Consider the following 18,160-nt stretch of genomic DNA (forward strand, 5'->3'; position numbering starts at 1 on the left):
AAAAGTTACCTATGACAGCATCACTTGCAATAATAGCACAATACTGGAAAATGTTCAAATACCCTTCAATAGGGAACTATTTAAGTAAGTTGTGGTACATCCACACAGTGGAATACTATGAGGCAATTTAAAAAATGAAGAGAGTTTTTTTTTAAACTACAACAATATCTAAGATATTTTTAGGCAAAAAAAATCAAAGTGCAAGATAGCAACTACAGTATACTACCACTTGTATAAAACAAGGGTAACATTTTATTTATATATAATATACTATGTGTAAACCACATATGTACATTTTTGTACATGTAATTTACACAAGCATACTCAATTGTTACTTGGCTCCAGGGAAATGAAATGGATATCAAGGCCACAGAGACAAAAGGAAGACTATTTTACTATACACTCTTCTTTTTTAAAAGTATATACCAAGTCCAACTATTATCTATCTAAAAACTAATTAAATTTTAAAAGAATATATAGGGTAATAATTATATGGAGAGGCTCTGTTGGATAAGAAAATCTGGGTTTAAGTCTCCATTCTTCCATTGACCAGTGTGTAAGTTAGGCAAGTTCTCCAAGCCCCAGTTTCCTCATCTGTAAAATGGAAGTAATGATAGTCACTGTGAGAACTAAAACCAATCAAATACATAAAACAATTAGTACAGTACCTGGCAATTATTATTATTTAGTGTTATCTTTTAAATGGTACTGCAGACTTGGAAATCACCAAGTTATAGTCATTACCATTTCCTTTTTCTCTTTTATCTTATTCTGAATGAAAAAATTTTGTTAGTTCTTTTAAAATGTGTGGCACTCAATCATTTTTGTCCATTTTATAACCACTAGAGATTGGCCCAGATCCTGAACAATCAGTTAGAGTATGGATTTTGAGAGCAATTAGGAACCATCGTACAATTGGTATAGGTTTTTGATTAAATCTAAACCTTTCAGTGGAGCCCTTATTGCCACTATATATAGGCATATCTACAGAATCTCTACTACACTAAATACCAAATGAAATGCCACCAATTTATACTTGTATCCCTATTTTAACATTTATAAGGTATTTTCAAACACTTTAGTTCAATTCCTAGAATAAGAATCTCAGAAATGGAAGATCCTTTAAAATACAATGTAATTTCTTCAACAATGATGAAGGGATCAGAGCATATATTTTTACCTCTTGTAGATGAATATTTTTAATTTAAGAGCAACCTGTTAAATATGAATTTAAATTATACTAAATAATGAAATAAATAAATGAAATGGAAGCCAAAGAAGAGAAGTGACTTGCCAAAGACTCACATGCTTTACAAGAAAAAAAAACAGCTGCCTAGAATTCACATGTTCTCATTTTACTGCTCATTTCATTCACATTCTTACAAGGAAGTCATCAAGTATGCTATTTTCCCTCACCTAAAAGGCTCTTACTTATATAACCTAAAGCCCCGTTTACATCTAATAATCTGATTTTTAAAATGGGCAAAAGATTTGAATAGACACTTCTCAAAAGAAGACACACAAATGGCAAATGGGTAAATAAAAAGGTGTTCAACATCACTGATCATCAGAGAAATGTAAATCAAATGACAATGAGACATCATCTCACCCCGGTTTAAATGGCTTTTAAAAGACAGGAAATAACAAATGCTAGAGGAGATGTGGAGAAAAGGGAACCCTCATACACTGTTGTTGGGATGTAAATTAGTACAACCACTATGGAGAACAGTTTGGAGGTTCCTCAAAAAACTGAAAATAGAGCTACCATGTGATCCAGCAATTCCACTGCGGGGTATAGACACAAAAGAAAGGAAGTCAGTATATGGAAGAAATATTTGCAATCCCATGTTTGCTGCAGTACTATTCACAATAGACAAGATTTGAGGGCAACTTAAGTGTCCATCAATAGATGAATGGATAAAGAAAATGTGGTACATATACACAATGGAGTACTATTCAGCCATAAAAAAAGAATGAGATCCAGTCATTTGCAACAACATGGATGGAACTGGAGGTCATTATGTTAAATGAAATGAGCCAGGCACAGAAAGAAAAACATCAAATGTTCTCACTATTTGTGGGATCTAAAAATCAAAACAATTAAATTGATTTTTAGATGGTTTTAGAAAGGATGGTTACTAGAGGCTGGGAGGAGAATAGAGTGGGGGGAAGGGGGAGGGGGATCGGTAATGGGTATGAAGAAATAGAACGAATGAATAAGACCTAGTATTTGATAGCACAACAGGGTGACTATAGTCAAAATAATTTAATTGTACATTTTTAAATAACTTAAGGAGTATAACTGGATTATTTGTAACACAAAGGATAACTGCTTAAGGGCACAGATACCCCATTTTCCATGATGCGATTATTATGTATTACATGCCTGTATCAAAGTATCTCATGTATCCTATAAATATATATATCTACCATGTACCCACAGAAACTAAAAATTGTAAATTATAAAAAAAGAAAACCTTGTTCACAGAACCTATCTTGGATCTGGTAGCCATAAGTCTCTCCCCTCTGAATTCCAGCTACTACCATAGCAAACAACTTAGCACTTCATCATAGGTTATCTGCAGTCTTCGTGTTGGTATTGTCTCCCCAGCTGTAGGCAATCTGGAAGCAAGTTGGTCTGGTAAAAAAAAAAAAAAAAAAAAAGACATTATAATCACCACCATCTACCCTATCTCCTCCTCAGCCTATTATCCCTGACATTTCCCTCTATTTGGAAGCTCAGACTTCTCAGCCAAGCAAAGGTATCTGCTACTTCATTCATTCCCTCCCTCTAAATTCCTCCTGGGATGCCTTTTCCTTCCTCCCCACCAACTCACATTCCTCACCTTGAGCCAAACCTTAACCCAATTCCCCTCACACAGAAAGCCTTAACTCAGCCCATTCTCTTAGAAACCTTTCTGCAACCAATATACACAGTGTTGTACAATTTTCCTATTCACACCTCATATTTCTGCATATATGCTTGGAAATGTATATTTCTGCATATGAGATAATTTATCAGCCTGGGCAACATAGTGAGACCCCCATATATACAAAAAAAAAAAAAATAGCCAGGCATGTTGGTGCATGCCTGTGGTCCTAGTAACTCAGGAGGCTGAAGCAGGAGGATCACTTGAGTCTGGAAGGCCGAGGCTACTGTAAGCCATGATCCCACCACTGCACTCCAGCCTGGGTAAGAGAGTCACCAGGGAATTTTTCCAGCATGATGACTTTCAGTTTCACAAAACCAAATCAAAGAACCTGCGCTGAGCTAAGACTCATCCCAGAAAAGACTTAGGAAAAGACATCAAACACTTAAAGAGGGAGTCTTCTAAGTGTTTGAAATAAAGTCTGTCCTGAAAGAGAACTCTCTGTCCATGAAGGATGGGTCCATTTCAAAGAGAAGATACGTAACTTCCCCTATTTGATTAATTTATTGGCATGATAACTTGCATCAGTTTAAAGGCATTTCATCCACAATGAGAAAAAGCTAAATGTACTAAATCTTCTTTCAAGGAACCTGTATTTTTTGAACTCTTAGCAGTTTGCACTTAATGCTTTATTTTAAAATCAGATTTAAGCATTTCATATAACCAGTACTTCTTCAGGGAGATGGATTTCATTTTACCTCTACATCTATTACCCCAGGTCAGAATTGCAATGAATTGTAATGCCACTTGAAACCACTAATACAGCACTCAACAATTCAATTAGTAAGTGTGTCTGAAAACACAATTTTCCAAAATGATTACAGTGCTCCCACTTCCTATTCTTAAATATCTAAGGCACTAATTGAATGTCCATACTATTTTATTTATAGGTCTTTCTCAAATACTCTCACAATAAAACCACCAATTTTAATTCCTACTTCCATAAAAGCTCTTTGTTGGCTCTATTTTGAGGACTTAACAGAGCTGTATTTTTTAAAAAATCAATTTGATGAACAAAAAAAACATTTTCTTATGATACTCAGAGATCTCTACAGCATATAGCTTGATATTTTTTAACAACGGGAACTAAGAACAAAACTAAAAAGTGTAATTCTCAATTATACAAAACAAATAGGTGTTCTATTAGTCTGTTTTCATGCGGCTATAAAGAACTGCCCAAGTCTGGGTAATTTATAAAGGAAAGGGATTTCATTGACTCACAGTTCAGCATGGCTTGGGAGGCCTCAGGAAACTTACAATCATGGCAGAAGGTGAAGGGAAAGCAGGCACTTTCTTCACAAGGTGGCAGGAAGAGGGGAAGAGCCGATTATAAAACCATCAGATCTCATAAGAATTCACTCAGTATCACAAGAACTGCATCAGGGAAACCGTCATCATGATTCAATTACCTCCACCTGGTGTCTCCCTTGACATGTGGGGATTATGGGGATTATGGGAATTACAATTCAAGATGAGATTTGGGTGGGGACACAAAGCCTAATCATATCAAATATGTATGTGTATAAGTATATATGTACATGGTATATAGCCTCTTAATTATCTTTTAAAATTTTTATGTCAGACAGTTTTTATCCACATCACAGCCTTCTGGGCTACAGTATGTTCAGAAACATAAAACCAATGATATAAGTCACCAAAGCAAACCCTACAGTGGAGAAGTGGCCACAACGTAGCCTCAGTAGTGGAGAAGCAACCACAGAATCTAGAAATTACAAAGAGTATATGAGGACATCTGGCACAGCATGAAATTTCTTTCACATAAGATCTGATGGATGCTGACATGGACACTGCTTAAAGTTTTCCAGTGACAGGGAACCCACTCCTTAACTTCCTCAAGAAGCTCATTTCATTGGACACCACCAGAATGTTTTTCCTCAAAATGAGCCAAAATTATCTCCTTATAAAACTTCTTACAGATCATATGTAATTACGTCATTCTTACAGATATGCCTAGTCCTTCTTTAACAGGTTTCTGCCTTTCAGATATGAAGAAAATGATCATGTGTCCCCTTGGTCATACGCCCTAGAGGTTGCCTTTTCTACAATCCCAACACCCTCACCTGTCCTTCACATCATTTAAAGGTCTTCACTATCCCAGTCCCCTCACTTTCTGGGTGAAATCCAATTTGCCAATATTTCCACTAAAAAATGGCATCTAGTACTAATAGTAAAATTCCACAAATTACTGACATTACTCATGAGAAAGCAGATATTTAGGAAAGGATCAAACTCAAGAACCCTCTGCTTCATAGGCAGCAAGTCTTGACATGTACTATGGAAATGACTAGATGAATGGAAAGTATAAATCAATACTATCCAAAGACAATGATAAGAAAGATGGGGGGAAGGTAGTAAAAAATAGTGTCATCAAGCCATTCATTCTGAAAGAAGTTAACCCACTATATCCTAGTCCATAGCCTAAATTATCCAAGATAATGATAATGTGGGTGCAATATGACCAAAACTTTCTAAATTTACAATAAGCATAGTTATACAGAGAATAATCATATCCTCTGAAATAAGTTACTTCTAATCTCATCTAAAGAATCAAATCAAATAAAAAAACACTAGATGTAATTAAGACTGTTGAGTTTCTCTGGAGATTATAGCAATCAGACATTTCAAGTATTCTAGGAATGAAACATTTGAGACAATTAAGGAAATCCTATTGAAAAAAATTAGTCTGTAAAACAGAGGTAATATGGGACTAAGGAATGGCTTTAATAACATTCTATTCTGAGTATAATGAATACAGCCATTACAATTTCAATTCACTGGTGGCTGAGCTCAAAAAGCTAAAATGCTGCCACTCAATCTGCCTCAAGGATCCAGATCTAATCAGTACAATCACTGCCTGTTACATTTATTGAATTGCAGAATGATTTCAGGCTGAAAGGAATTTAGATGAAAAAAAAAAAAAGAAAACAAAGCTAGTAAGTTGTAGGGCCTGAACCCAAGACCAAAATCTGGGTCTTTGCTATACTTGAACAATTCTTCAAATATTTGCAAATAGCTATCATACCCTCCCTTCTCACCTCTCACCCATCTTCTTTCAATGCCGGTTCCTTCAATGATTCATAATGTAGGGAGGATTCCAGAACTAAGTCCTACATGAGTGATGTCTGGAACTTCATACACATTCCTTCATGTCTGAAATGCCAGCTCGGGCTGTGTCTTGAGAGAATGAATACTGTAACTGGATACATTAAGGATGGCTGCTCAACAAGACCAGAACTCCTGAGCTGCTGGGTCACTCCTCAACTCTCAGTTATTAATACCACAAATAAGGCAGGGCAAGAGAGGCCTGAGAGACACAGCCTTGGAGCAAGGCCAATCAGTAAGAGACTATGGGCGATGATCAGAGCAAGACTGTGATAATGCCAACATCAGAAGCACCAGAAGATAAACCTCTGGTTTAGGCATCTTCCCCCTTATACCCAGCCCTTCTCCAACAGCTCTCTCTCTACAATGTCTCAGCCATCCTGTAGGAAAGGTCTTTCCTGTTACTAAGTGCAGGGCAAACAGGAGATAGACCCTTTCAGACAAAGCATACAGCCACAGAGGGAGCTCTCCATGAAGTGAAAGGTTATAACCCTAAGGTAAACAGGCAGTTAATCTAGGCAGGATGCTATATGAAGACAATGAGGAAGGCAAAAAGCCCAAAACAGTAGATTCTTAGAGAAAATGCTACAGACAAAAGACAAAGAAAATGATTTTTTTTTTTTCTTTGAGATGGAGTCACCCAGGCTGGAGTGCAGTGGTGCGATCTCAGCTGACTGCAACCCCCACCTCCCGGGTTCAAGCGATTCTCCTGCCTCAGCCTCCCAAATAGCTGGAATTACAGGCATGCACCACCAGGCTTATCCAATTTTTGTATTTTTAGTAGAGACGAGGTTTCACCATGTTGGCCAGGCTGGTCTCAGACTCCTGACCTCAGGTGATCCACCCACCCTGGCCTCCCAAAGTGCTGAGATTACAGGCATGAGCCACTGCGCCCAACCTTTTTTTTTTTTTTTTTTTTGAGATGGAGTCTCACTCTGTCACCCAGGCTGGAGTGCAGTGGCGCAATCTCAGCTCACTGCAACCTCGCCTCCCAGGTTCAAGCAATTCTCCTGCCTCAGCCTCCCAAGAGGATGGGACTACACATGCCCACTACCACGCCCAGCTAATTTTTGTATTTTTAGTAGAGATGCGGTTTCACCATGTTGGCCAGGCTGGTTTCGAACTCCTGACTTCAGGTGACCCGCCCGCCTAGGCCTCCCAAAGTGCTGGAATTACAGGCATGCCCAGCCAAAAATGATTTTTTTAAGCTAGCCTTAGAAGAAGAGCAAGTCCAAGACAGATGTTAATTAACTACAAATTGTGTTTCTGTCTTATCCAACAAAATGGACCTCAGGCCAGGCTTGGTGGCTCACACCTGTAATCTCAGCACTTTGGGAGGCTGAGACAGGCAGATTGCTTGAACCCAGGAGTTCAAGACCAGCCTCAGCAACATGGCAAAACCCTGTCTCTACAAAAAATACAAAAATTAAAAATTAGCACCAGGCGCAGTGGCTCATACGTGTAATCCCAGCACTTTGGGAGGCCAACGCGGGCAACACTTGAGGTCAGGAGTTTGAGACCAGCCTGACCAACATGGTAAAACCTCACCCCTACTAAAAATACAAAATTAGCCGGGCGTGGTAGTGGGCGCCTGTAGTCCCAGCTACTAGGGAGGCTAAGGCAGGAGAATTGCTTGAACCCGGGAGGCAGAGGTTGCAGTGAGCTGAGACTGTGCCACTGCACTCCAGCCTGGGTGACAGAGTGAGACTGTGGGGCACACCTATCATCCCAGCTACTTGGGAGGCTGAGACAGGAGAACTGCTTGAACCCGGGAGGTGGAGTTTGCAGTGAGCCAAGATCGCGCCATTGCACTCCAGCCTTGGCAACAAGAACAAAACTCCATCTCGAAGAACAAAAAATTTAGCCAGGCATGGCAGTGCATGTCTGTGCTTCCAGCTACTCAGGAGGCTGAGATGGGAGGATGGCTTGATCCCACGTGGCAAAGGCTACAGTGAGCCGAGATCATGCCACTCCACTCTAGCCTGGGCAACAGAGCCAGACTCTATCTCGAAAAAAAAAAAAAAAAACTGACTTCAAATCTCAACCTGGCATAACAGGCTCTTTGTAAAATGGCATGCTAGCCTGTTGAGTTATTGTCTGCCATTATTCTTCTAGATCTCAATGTCTTCTAAGACTTACATGCTTGTCCACCTCTAGGCCTTTGAGTCTGCTGCTCCTTCTGCCTCAGCTTCCTCTTCCGTTTTGCTCATCCCTCCCTGACTTCCCCTAAGCAGGCACAGAAGTGCTCTCCTCCATCTCCCTTCACACCAACCAATGTGTCTGTTACAGCACCTGCCACAGGGGATTATAATTTCTTGGCTTGGGCTGGGCACAGTGGCTCACGCCTGTAATCCCAGCACGCTGGGAGGCTGAGATGGGCGGATCACTTGAGGTCAGGAGTTTGAGACCAGAGTGGCCAACATGGTGAAATCCTGTCTCTACTGAAACTACAAAAATTAGCTGGGCATGGTGGCGGGCACCTGTAATCCCAGTTACTCGGGAGGCTGAGGCAGAAGCGTCGCTTGGACCCGGGAGGTGGAAGTTGCAGTGAGCCAAGATCACACCACCACACTCCAGCCTGGGTGACAGAGCAAGACTCTGTCTAAAAAACAAAAAAAATTATTGGCTTTTTTTCCCTCCACAACAGATTATGAGCTCAACATGGAGTGTATCTTTTTATCTTTGTATCCCAAAAACCTAGCATAGTATCTGGCTCATAATTTAGTAAGTGAATGACTCAAATGAAAGAAGTGAGGGATGAGTGCAGTGGCAACCGCATGCCAGGCTGTGTGTCATGTGTATCTGGCATCTCTCCCTCAGTGATCTGTGACAGACAGAATGGTGTCTGATGCACAGTAGGTGATCAACAAAAACAATAAATCAAGTGAACAAACATGAAAAGAACTATAACAGATTCAGCAAAGTATTATTTATAACAACAAGTATGAAGATCCCTTCCAACTCTAAGACTCTATGGAGTTTTTTACACTGCATTTATACAAATTTATTAGAAAATTTGAAAACATAGAGATGGGAAACTAGCATTTATTGAAGGGCTACATATTTGTTAGGCACTTTACCTATGACATTTGCTTTTCAGAATTCTGGGAAATTATAATTATAAGCCCCATTTCATAGAAAAAGGAACCAAAGCTAGAAATGCAGGACCAAAATTTGAACCCAGGTGAGCCTGAGCTCACCGATCCTAAGCTTTTTCCCACTGCACACTTGAACCTCTGGGAAGAACATGAGGCACACCTCCCTATCATTCCACTCCAAGAAAAGGAGTTCTGAACAAGCCACAGTTCAACTGGGTCACAATTCCAGAAGAAGGAGTTTTCAATGGAAGGTTAAAAAAAAAAAAAAAAAAAAAATGAAAAGTTCTTTCTTCCCTTGAGGATCATCATCTTTTCTTTGTGGAAAGGTTCTCATGGCCCTTCCTGTTTCTCCCATGAGGCTGTAAGGAAAATCTTAAGGCCTTTTCACCTTGGGAGAGGGCAATCCTTCCTTTGCTCTTCCCTTTCACCAAGGGGTCAAGTGGGAATCAGATTACAATCCTGAAAAAAAGACGGCAAAGAGGCACCCATATAGGTCTACTTAGAGGCCTTAAGTGAGATTAGACAGCGAAGCAGACTTGAAGCTTACATCCTCAACAGACCAATTATCTTAGTTCAGGCTGCTCTAACAGAATACCATCAACTGGGTGGCTTAAACAACAAACATTTATTTCTCACAGTTCTGGAGGCTGAGAAGTCCAAGACCAGGACACCAGCAGATTTGATGCTTGGTGGGGGTACTCTTCCTGGTTTGCAGATGGCCATCGTCCTGCTGTGTCCTCGCATGGTGGAGAACAGAGAGCACTCTCATCTTTCCATCCCCTTATAAGGTCACTAGTACCATTCATGAGGGCTGTACCCTCATGACCTAATTACCTTTCAAATGCCCCAAAATACCATCACACTGGGGATTTAGACCTCAAAATATGAATTCTGAGGGGACACAAACATTCAATCCATAGCACTAATTCACCAAATTATATCCCTACATGGAAACTTGGAGCCAAAGTCCTGTTAGCAATATGGAATGGTTCTTTGCCTGGAATGTCCTCTGTGTAGGATGGTGGCATATAACTGGAGTGACAAGGAATCAGCCAAATTTTGTCTCCCCAAAACATGCCTGACGAGTTGACTTTAACAAGTGAAATGAAGTGTACAAGAAACAGTTAGGACAACTGAATAGCTACACATAAAAGAACGAATCTGGACATCTACTTCAAATCATAAACAAAAATTAACTCAAAATGTATCCAGAATCTAAATATAAGAGCTAAAATTACAGAACTTTTAGAAGAAAACATACGGGTAAATCTTTATGACCTCGTATTAGGCAATAGTGTATTTTAGATATGGCACCTAAACCGAAGAAAAAATATATTGGACTTTATAAAATTAAAAATTTTTGTGCTTCAAGGAACACTACCAAGGAAGTAAAAAGACAATCTACGAAATGCAAGAAAATATTTGCAAATCAATTATCTGAGAAGAGTCTAATATCCGGACTACATAAATAACTCTTACAACTGAACAAGAAAAAGACAACCCAAATTAAAAACAGACAAAATATTTGAATAGGTATTTCTCCAAAGAAGATATACAAATTGCAGATCTTCCATATTAACACATGAAAAGATCCTAACATCATCAGTTATCAGGAAAATGTAAATCAAAACCATAATGAAATACCACTTCACACATACTAGGATGGCTATACTCAGAAAGACAGTAACAAGTTCTAGTGAAGCTATGGAGAAATCAGAACCCTCATACATTGCTGTTGGGAATACAAAATAGTACAGCCACTTTGGAAAACAGTTTGACAGTTCCTCAAAAAGTTAAACACAGAGTTACCATATAATCAGCAATTCCACTCCTAGAGAACCCAGGAACACTGATAATACATGTTCACACAAAAACTTGTACATGAATATTCTTAGCAGTATTACTCAAAATACAAAAAAAAAAAAAAAATGAAAATCACCCAAATGGTCATCAACTGATGATTGGATATACAAAATGTACCATACAATGGAATTCTATTTGGTCATAAAAAGGAATAAAGGACTGATACATACTACGACAGAAATGAACTTTGAAAACATCATGCTAAGTGAAAGAAGTCAGATGCAAAATGCCACATATTGTATAATTCCATTTATATAAAATTTCCATAAGAGGCAAATCTAGAGAAAGTCTGATGTTTGCCAGGGGCTCAGGGAAAGGGAGAACAAGGCATGACTGCTATTGGATGTGAGGATTCTTCTTGGGGGTGATAAAAATGTTCTGGAATTAAATAGTAGTTATGATTGCTAGTGTCACTACTGTTTAACTAGTGCGTACTTTAAAAGGGTGAATTTTATGGTATGTAAATTATATCTCAATAAAAAAGTGAGGTGTAACTATAAAAAGGAGCCAAGTTTACATATTATATGTACCATCAAAGAGATATGACAGAAAAGCAATAAAGAAGTTAACTTGAAAATCACTGCTGGATATTGGTGTTTACTTTTATAATAACAAATATGAAAAATGCTGAATTTTATTGCCATAAACTGAAAACCAAAATAAAGAAGACTGAGAAGAAAATTAATTGGATTTCCATGAAAAATATCCAAGGATAAACATTTGCTTTCTTCCCAATATTTCAGCTGTTTGGAAGCTGAGCTCCTTACAGCAGATGTAAGAGCCTCGATGTTAGATTTGCTGGCAGCAAACAAACTTGAAAGAATTCAAGTCTAAGAACCTGAGCCTCAGATGTACTGCCTTTGGTAAATGGTAAATGGATTCTCTCCCAGTGAGCTCTGTTGTAGACAAGCATTCTACCATGATAATGACAAAGTAACAGAGTAGAACTTTCAATTTCCAACATCTCAACCTTGGAGACTGCATGAACATTTTACTTAAGGCTTTTTTATAAGTCTCTGAATTAATATGTGTGAGTCCAAATGGCCAATTTTTCCAAATAATCATCAACTCATGTTAAGAATACTGAATCACAAGCAAACTTTTCACACGTACACTATAAAAGTAAAGATATAATACAATATTCTAGAACTATGCCTAGCATATGATCAGCACCCCATAAATATTTATTGAATGAATGTTTATAATGGTCAATATTGTTTACTAAATAACTTTATCAAAAATAAGAATCAATAATAGTATTCCTAAGTGAACTTATCTTTATCAATAGAAAATTGTTTTTTCTTAATTTATTTCTAATGTAATACCACATCCTTATTGACCTTAACTGACAAGTCAATGGTTAAGAAAGATCATTAGTCCATTATATGTAGAAAGGACATTCTAATTATTAAAATTACTGCCCCTCACCTTGTAAACCTTTTAAAATAAAACAACTTCAGGTCAATAAAACTGTGGGATTTGTGAGGTTAGTCATTTCTTATGCACTCTACAATTTATTTTAGTTAATAAACTAAGAAAATATATATTAATAAAGCTTAACAATAAGATGTCCATTCTTCATATTCTAGAGCTCTAAGATAAACAAAACACAATTAGCCTCACTCATATATAGTGGAGTTCAGCAGGAAAGGAAATTCTTTCTGAATCGCATCTTAAGGCATACCAATTTAACAACGCCAAAAAAGTCAGCAATTAATTTTATATTGCATTTTCCATTTTGTAAGCCTCTTTCTGAAAACAGGGAAGTTATTTCTCAGTATTTAACAACTAGAGGTGTTTGAAGTACTACACAGTATCATCAGACGAATAAAAGTAGAAAATAGCTCCAAATAACACATCTTTTCTTTCAGAAGGATACTTCTTCTGTAAGTCTCTAAGGATAAGCTTCTACAATGTGTGACAGATAAGTCAATGGTTGAAACAGCCATCAGTTCAAACAACCGTCAGAAACAGCCTTCCTAAATCTCCCTTACAGCAAGCAGTATAAGCTCTTTTCTACTCCTTGATTCAAGAACACATGAGGAAGACACAAGTACCCACCTTTGTATCATCCTCTTTTAGGTTTTTTATTGGACATCACACTACTCAGCTTTCTTGTACTTATTTTACCTCTTGATTTGCTGACATTACAAAATAACATTTTTAAAGAAAATGCAGATAGGTAGCTGTTCTCTTCACGGGAAGGACTTTCTAAGAATAAAAGCAATGGATCATAAAGGAAAAGATCAACAGGCAGACAACATAAAATTGTTTTAATTTCTATAAATCATAAGCCATCATAAATGAAAGGGCAATTGTGGGGAAAATGCCCCACATAGAAGGGTTAATATCCTCATTATATCAAGAGTTCACATGGTTCAGTGCGTGGCCAAGACAGTGCCCCCAGCATTCCCTCGTCCTCCATACAGGAAACTGCAATGTCTCCACAAAAAAAAGAGATTGCAGCTTCTCTCCTCCAGCTTTGAAAATTACTCTGCCTTTCCTTATCTGTCTTGGTTTTTGCCTCCTACCTGGATGCTCTCTTTCTTCCAAGCCCTGTTTGACTCAAAGTTCAGATAAACAAGCAATCAGCCCGGTCTTGATTCCAGATTTTTCCCCCAAGAAACAGCCTCTGAAACAGTTTTCTACCTTGCCATGTACAAGTAACAACTCGCCCCATGCTCCAGGGATAATTTATCCAACTAATTCCAGCCAAAGCCCAGAATAGTGGCTCCTGCCTGGGCTGGGGAAGATAAAAATCAAACAAACAATTGATAAGAAAAAACTAAGACTCTAACACAAAAACCATCAAAAAGCTTTTGTAGGCAATTCACAAAAAAGAAATAGCCAATAGCTAACAATAGGATTTCTTAACACTTAAAACATATTAATAATGACAGATGTGAGTTAAAATAAGGAGGTGCCATTTTATTTTATTTTATTTTTATTTATTTATTTATTTTTTTTTTTTTTTTTTTTTTGAGATAGAGTCTCACTCTGTCACCCAGGCTGGAGTGCAGTGGTGCGATCTCAGCTCACTGCAAGCTCTGCCTCCCAGGTTCACACCATTCTCCTGCCTCAGCCTCCCAAGCAGCTGGCACTACAGGTGGCCACCACCACGCCTGGCTAATTTTTTGTATTTTTAGTAGAGACGGGGTTTCACTGTGTTAGCCAGGATGGTCTTGATCTCCTGACCTCGTGATCTGCCCACCTCGGCCTCCCAGAGTGCTGGGATTACAGGTGTGAGCCACCACGCCCGGCCAGGAGGTGCCATTTTTATCTATGAAATTAGCAAAGTTTTTAAAATAATAATGCTAATATGGTATCATAAAACTGACGGTGGCAATGCAAATTGGCATAATCTTTCTAAAAAACAGTATGGCAATGTTTTGATGTTTTGAGAGCATTCACAATGTCCCTGCCCTTTGACCTCCCTATAATTTCATTTTTGGGAACTGATTTTTTTTTTTTTTTTTTTTTGAGACAGGGTCTCACTCCATTGCCCAGGCTGGAATGCAGTGGCAAGTTCACTGTAGCCTCAGACTCCTGGGTCAAAGAGATCCTCCCACCTCAGCCTCCTGAGCATTAGGGGCTGGCTACAGATGCATGCCACCACACCTGGCTAATTTTTTTTTTTTTTTAGAGATAGGGTCTTGCTATGTTGCCCAGACTGGTCTCAAACTCCTGGCCTCAGTGATCCTCCCACCTCAGCCTCCAAAAGTGCTGGTTTTACATGCATGCGTCCCCATGCCCAGCCTAGGAACTGACCTGAAGTAATCAAAAATGTAGCAAAAAGATTTAAGTGTAAAGACATCCATTATTACATTTTGTACCTGAAGTCTAAATATTCAACAATAAGTAAATTGCAAATAAATTATCTTTCATCCATAGTGTGGGTTACTACTAAGCTAATAAAAATGGTATGAGAACTGACCTTTTTATAGTACTGACGAAGGACCATTCCCTGTTCTACACAGTTAACATGTACTAACTCATTTACTTCTCAAAACAGCATGACATGGAGCCTGTGACATAGGCAGGTACTAGTATCATCTCCATTTTACAGTTGAGGAATCTGAGGCCAGAGGAGTTAAATGATTGGCTCAAGGTTACACTAAAGCAGAATCACATCTGAAATTCTCATCCTCATCTGAAATTCTAAAACCCAAAAATCTCAGAAAATCAAGTGTTTTCTTTTTTTTCCTTTTTTTCAGAGACAGGGTCTCACTCTGTCACCCAGACTGGACTGCAGTGGTGCAATCATAGCTCACTGCAGCCTGGGGTTTGCTCTGGGGCTCAAGAGATCCTCCCACCTCAGCCTTCTGAGTAGCTAGGACCACAGATGCACACCACCACGCCTGGCTAATTTTTAAAAAGTTTTGTAGAGATGGGTCTTATTATGCTACCCAAACTGGTATCAAACTCTTAGCCTCAAGCGATCCTCCCACCTAGGCCTCCAACAAGAGTCAAGTGTTTTCATAAACCTGTGGCAAACTCATTTGCAAAATGAGATCTAAACTGACAATGAAACAATGTATTATCTCTGTCCTACTTAGGGCGAATTCATTTTACTAAAGAGAAGTTAATGTGTTTGATTACAAGGTGCTGCCCCAGACCCCACTAGACATGATACAGTGTCTATACCATGTCATCTTCCGATAAAGTGAAAATTCTGAATTTTAAAACACAACTAGCATCATAAGTTTTCAGATAAGGAATTGTGACAGAGCTGGGATTCAGATCTAAGCTGTCCGCCTGTGCTCCTAACCACTATGTGATATTTTCAGAGACTGTTTCATGACATAGGAAAATGCTTATCATTCAAGTATTTACACAGACAAATTTTAAATTGCGATTGTGATTAAGTGCTACTAAGGAGAAATCACTGGTGTCAGAAGAACCTATGTTAAGCAGGTTTGTCCTAGACAGTCAGAAGCAGTTTTCCTGAGGAAATATTTGATCTGAGATGTGAATAAGAGTTAGAAGAGAAGAAGGAAGAGCACATCTGGCAGGGAGACTATCATATGCAACAGCCCTGTGTAGGAGGGAAAGTGGCACAAAAGTCTGAAAAGAAGCCAATATAGAATAACCATTTGCCTCAGTTTGCCTGACAGAGACCCAGGTTAGACTTTTTGTCCTAGTATAAATAATAACTTTTTTTTTTTTTTTGAGACAAAGTCTCACTCTGTTGCCCAGGCTGGAGTGCAGTGGCATGATCTCGGCTCGCTGCAACCTCGGCTTCCCGGGTTCAAGCGATTCTCAGACTGCCTCAGCCTCCTGGGAAGCTGGGATTACAGGCCCGCGCCACCACACCCAGCTAATTTTTGTATTTTTTAGTAGGGACAGGGTTTCACCATGTTGGTCAGGCTGGTACTTCCTATTACTCTCAAAAATATCTTGGTCTGGATGGTCATGTACATGGTCACCCAACTTCTAGGCCACATTAAGAGTTTTGTCTTCATCCTAAGAATAACGAGAAGCCATGATGGATTCTGAGCTAGAGGAGCGGTGGAGGTAGCATAATCAAATTTTAGTTGTTAAAACACTACTGCTGCTGCAGGGCAAAGAATGGATGGGAATATTGAAAGGAAAGGGTAAATACCTTTAGATTAGTTAAGAGGCTACTACTGGACAACAGATAATGGTAGACTGGTCTAGGGTGATAGTAGCAGAGACACAGATACTCAGACTTGAGATTTGGTTTGAAGATAAAATGAACAGAACTTGACGATTGTTTAGATATGGAAAGGAAGAAAGTACAAGGTATCAAGGATGAGGCCAAGATTTCTGATTTGCAAACTAGATAGAGGTTGGTATGACTCATTGAGAGTGCAACTGAGATTTACACAAGCTAAAAATTTCAATGTGCGATATATCTGCATATCCATCACAGTCTAAAGGCATGGGCCTGGAGAACAAGGAAAGAGTTTGGGTTCAAAACTTCTTGATGTTCCTTTCCATTCACAGAGCCCTCTTCCAAGGCAGAACCATCCTATTTTCTGGTTGGATATTGGAGTCATTTGGTGGTCAAAAAAGAAGGTCCTCCTTAGCTGGTGATATGGGACGGGGAGCACCAGACCACTTTTAGCATGCAAATATCCCTTACAACTAATGCTCAAGTGCTTTTTACATGTACGGTTCACAAAAGAGCTTCACATATAGGTTCACTGAAACCCACGACCTTATGAGAAATTATAATCTACATTTAGGAAGCTGAGGGAGAGTGCTTAAATTACCTGTCCACACAGCCAGTACGGGGCTGCTTTATGTCATCCTATCACCTCCTATGTGCATCCTCTAGGTGTAAGAGACTATCTTAAGGGCAACAAGAAACCTACCATATAATGAGGTCCTACTTAGGTACCAGGCTCTAGGAGATTTAAAAAAAGAAAGAAACACACCTTCAGAAGTTCTAAGGATGTTTCCCACACACTTACCCTACAGTAAGTTCGCTTTATACTTTCAAAAAGTTTCACGTCCCAAGATGGGGTGGAGGTGAGACGGTGGAGATGAACCGGGGCAGACAGAGACCACCCCAAATACCGGACCCGGGGGAAATGGGGTCCCAACGGCTGGGTCCCGGGAGACACTCGGAGGGGTCCGCGGGTTCAGCCCGGTCCGTCCGCTGGGAGGTCGCCAGCCGACTGGCAGCGAGAGACCCAGAGGCCCGTTTGCCCACCACGTTGCCATAGCAACGGCCTGGGCCGGCTGCGCCCCGAGCCACCCGCCCCATCCCTCGGGCCCGCCCTAAGCTGTGACTCCAGGGACCACTCACCGCGGCCGGCTGACGGGCGGGTCTCCTACAGGTGCGCACACTTGGCGCAGGCTGTCGCTGAGCCCGGAATTTTGCACCGGGAGAAACTTTTCGGTCCGCAGAGCAGCCGCAGGCCGGTGGACGGGGGCCGCGCGGGGACAAAGAGCGGCGGCGTGTGCAAAGCCCCTTCTCCAAGCCGCGGGGACTGGCCCAGAGGTGCCGGCTGCACAACGGCGTCCACGTGCCCCGAGTGCAGCCCCAGGCGCGCCCAAGGGCAGCTCCCCTTAGAAATGGACCTAATATCCCGTCTGGGGCACAGAGGAGCAGCCATATGTTACGTAAAATAAAGCTTTGTAGTAGGAATATCACGGTACTGAGGTGATTGATGCTCA

At 39.9% G+C, this 18,160-nt stretch overlaps 1 protein-coding gene across 11 annotated transcripts in view; it reads right to left on the reverse strand.

Moving 5' to 3' along the window:
- The window catches only part of STK33 (serine/threonine kinase 33), a 229,368-nt gene extending 211,433 nt beyond the window's left edge, over window positions 1-17,935 (reverse strand). For 9 of the 11 annotated variants that reach the window (XM_030919023.1, XM_030919020.1, XM_030919019.1 and 6 more), the window contains exon 1: window positions 17,790-17,935. The gene's annotated coding sequence lies outside the window, so the exon portion shown is untranslated. Of the gene's footprint in view, window positions 1-17,451; window positions 17,684-17,789 lie in introns of those variants that run through there. The other 2 variants (XM_030919014.1, XM_030919013.1) reach the window with 1 other exon arrangement.
- Window positions 17,936-18,160: the final 225 nt, after the last annotated feature.

The sequence above is a fragment of the Rhinopithecus roxellana genome, chromosome 15, assembly GCF_007565055.1.
Source record: "Rhinopithecus roxellana isolate Shanxi Qingling chromosome 15, ASM756505v1, whole genome shotgun sequence".
Taxonomy (NCBI): domain Eukaryota; kingdom Metazoa; phylum Chordata; class Mammalia; order Primates; family Cercopithecidae; genus Rhinopithecus; species Rhinopithecus roxellana.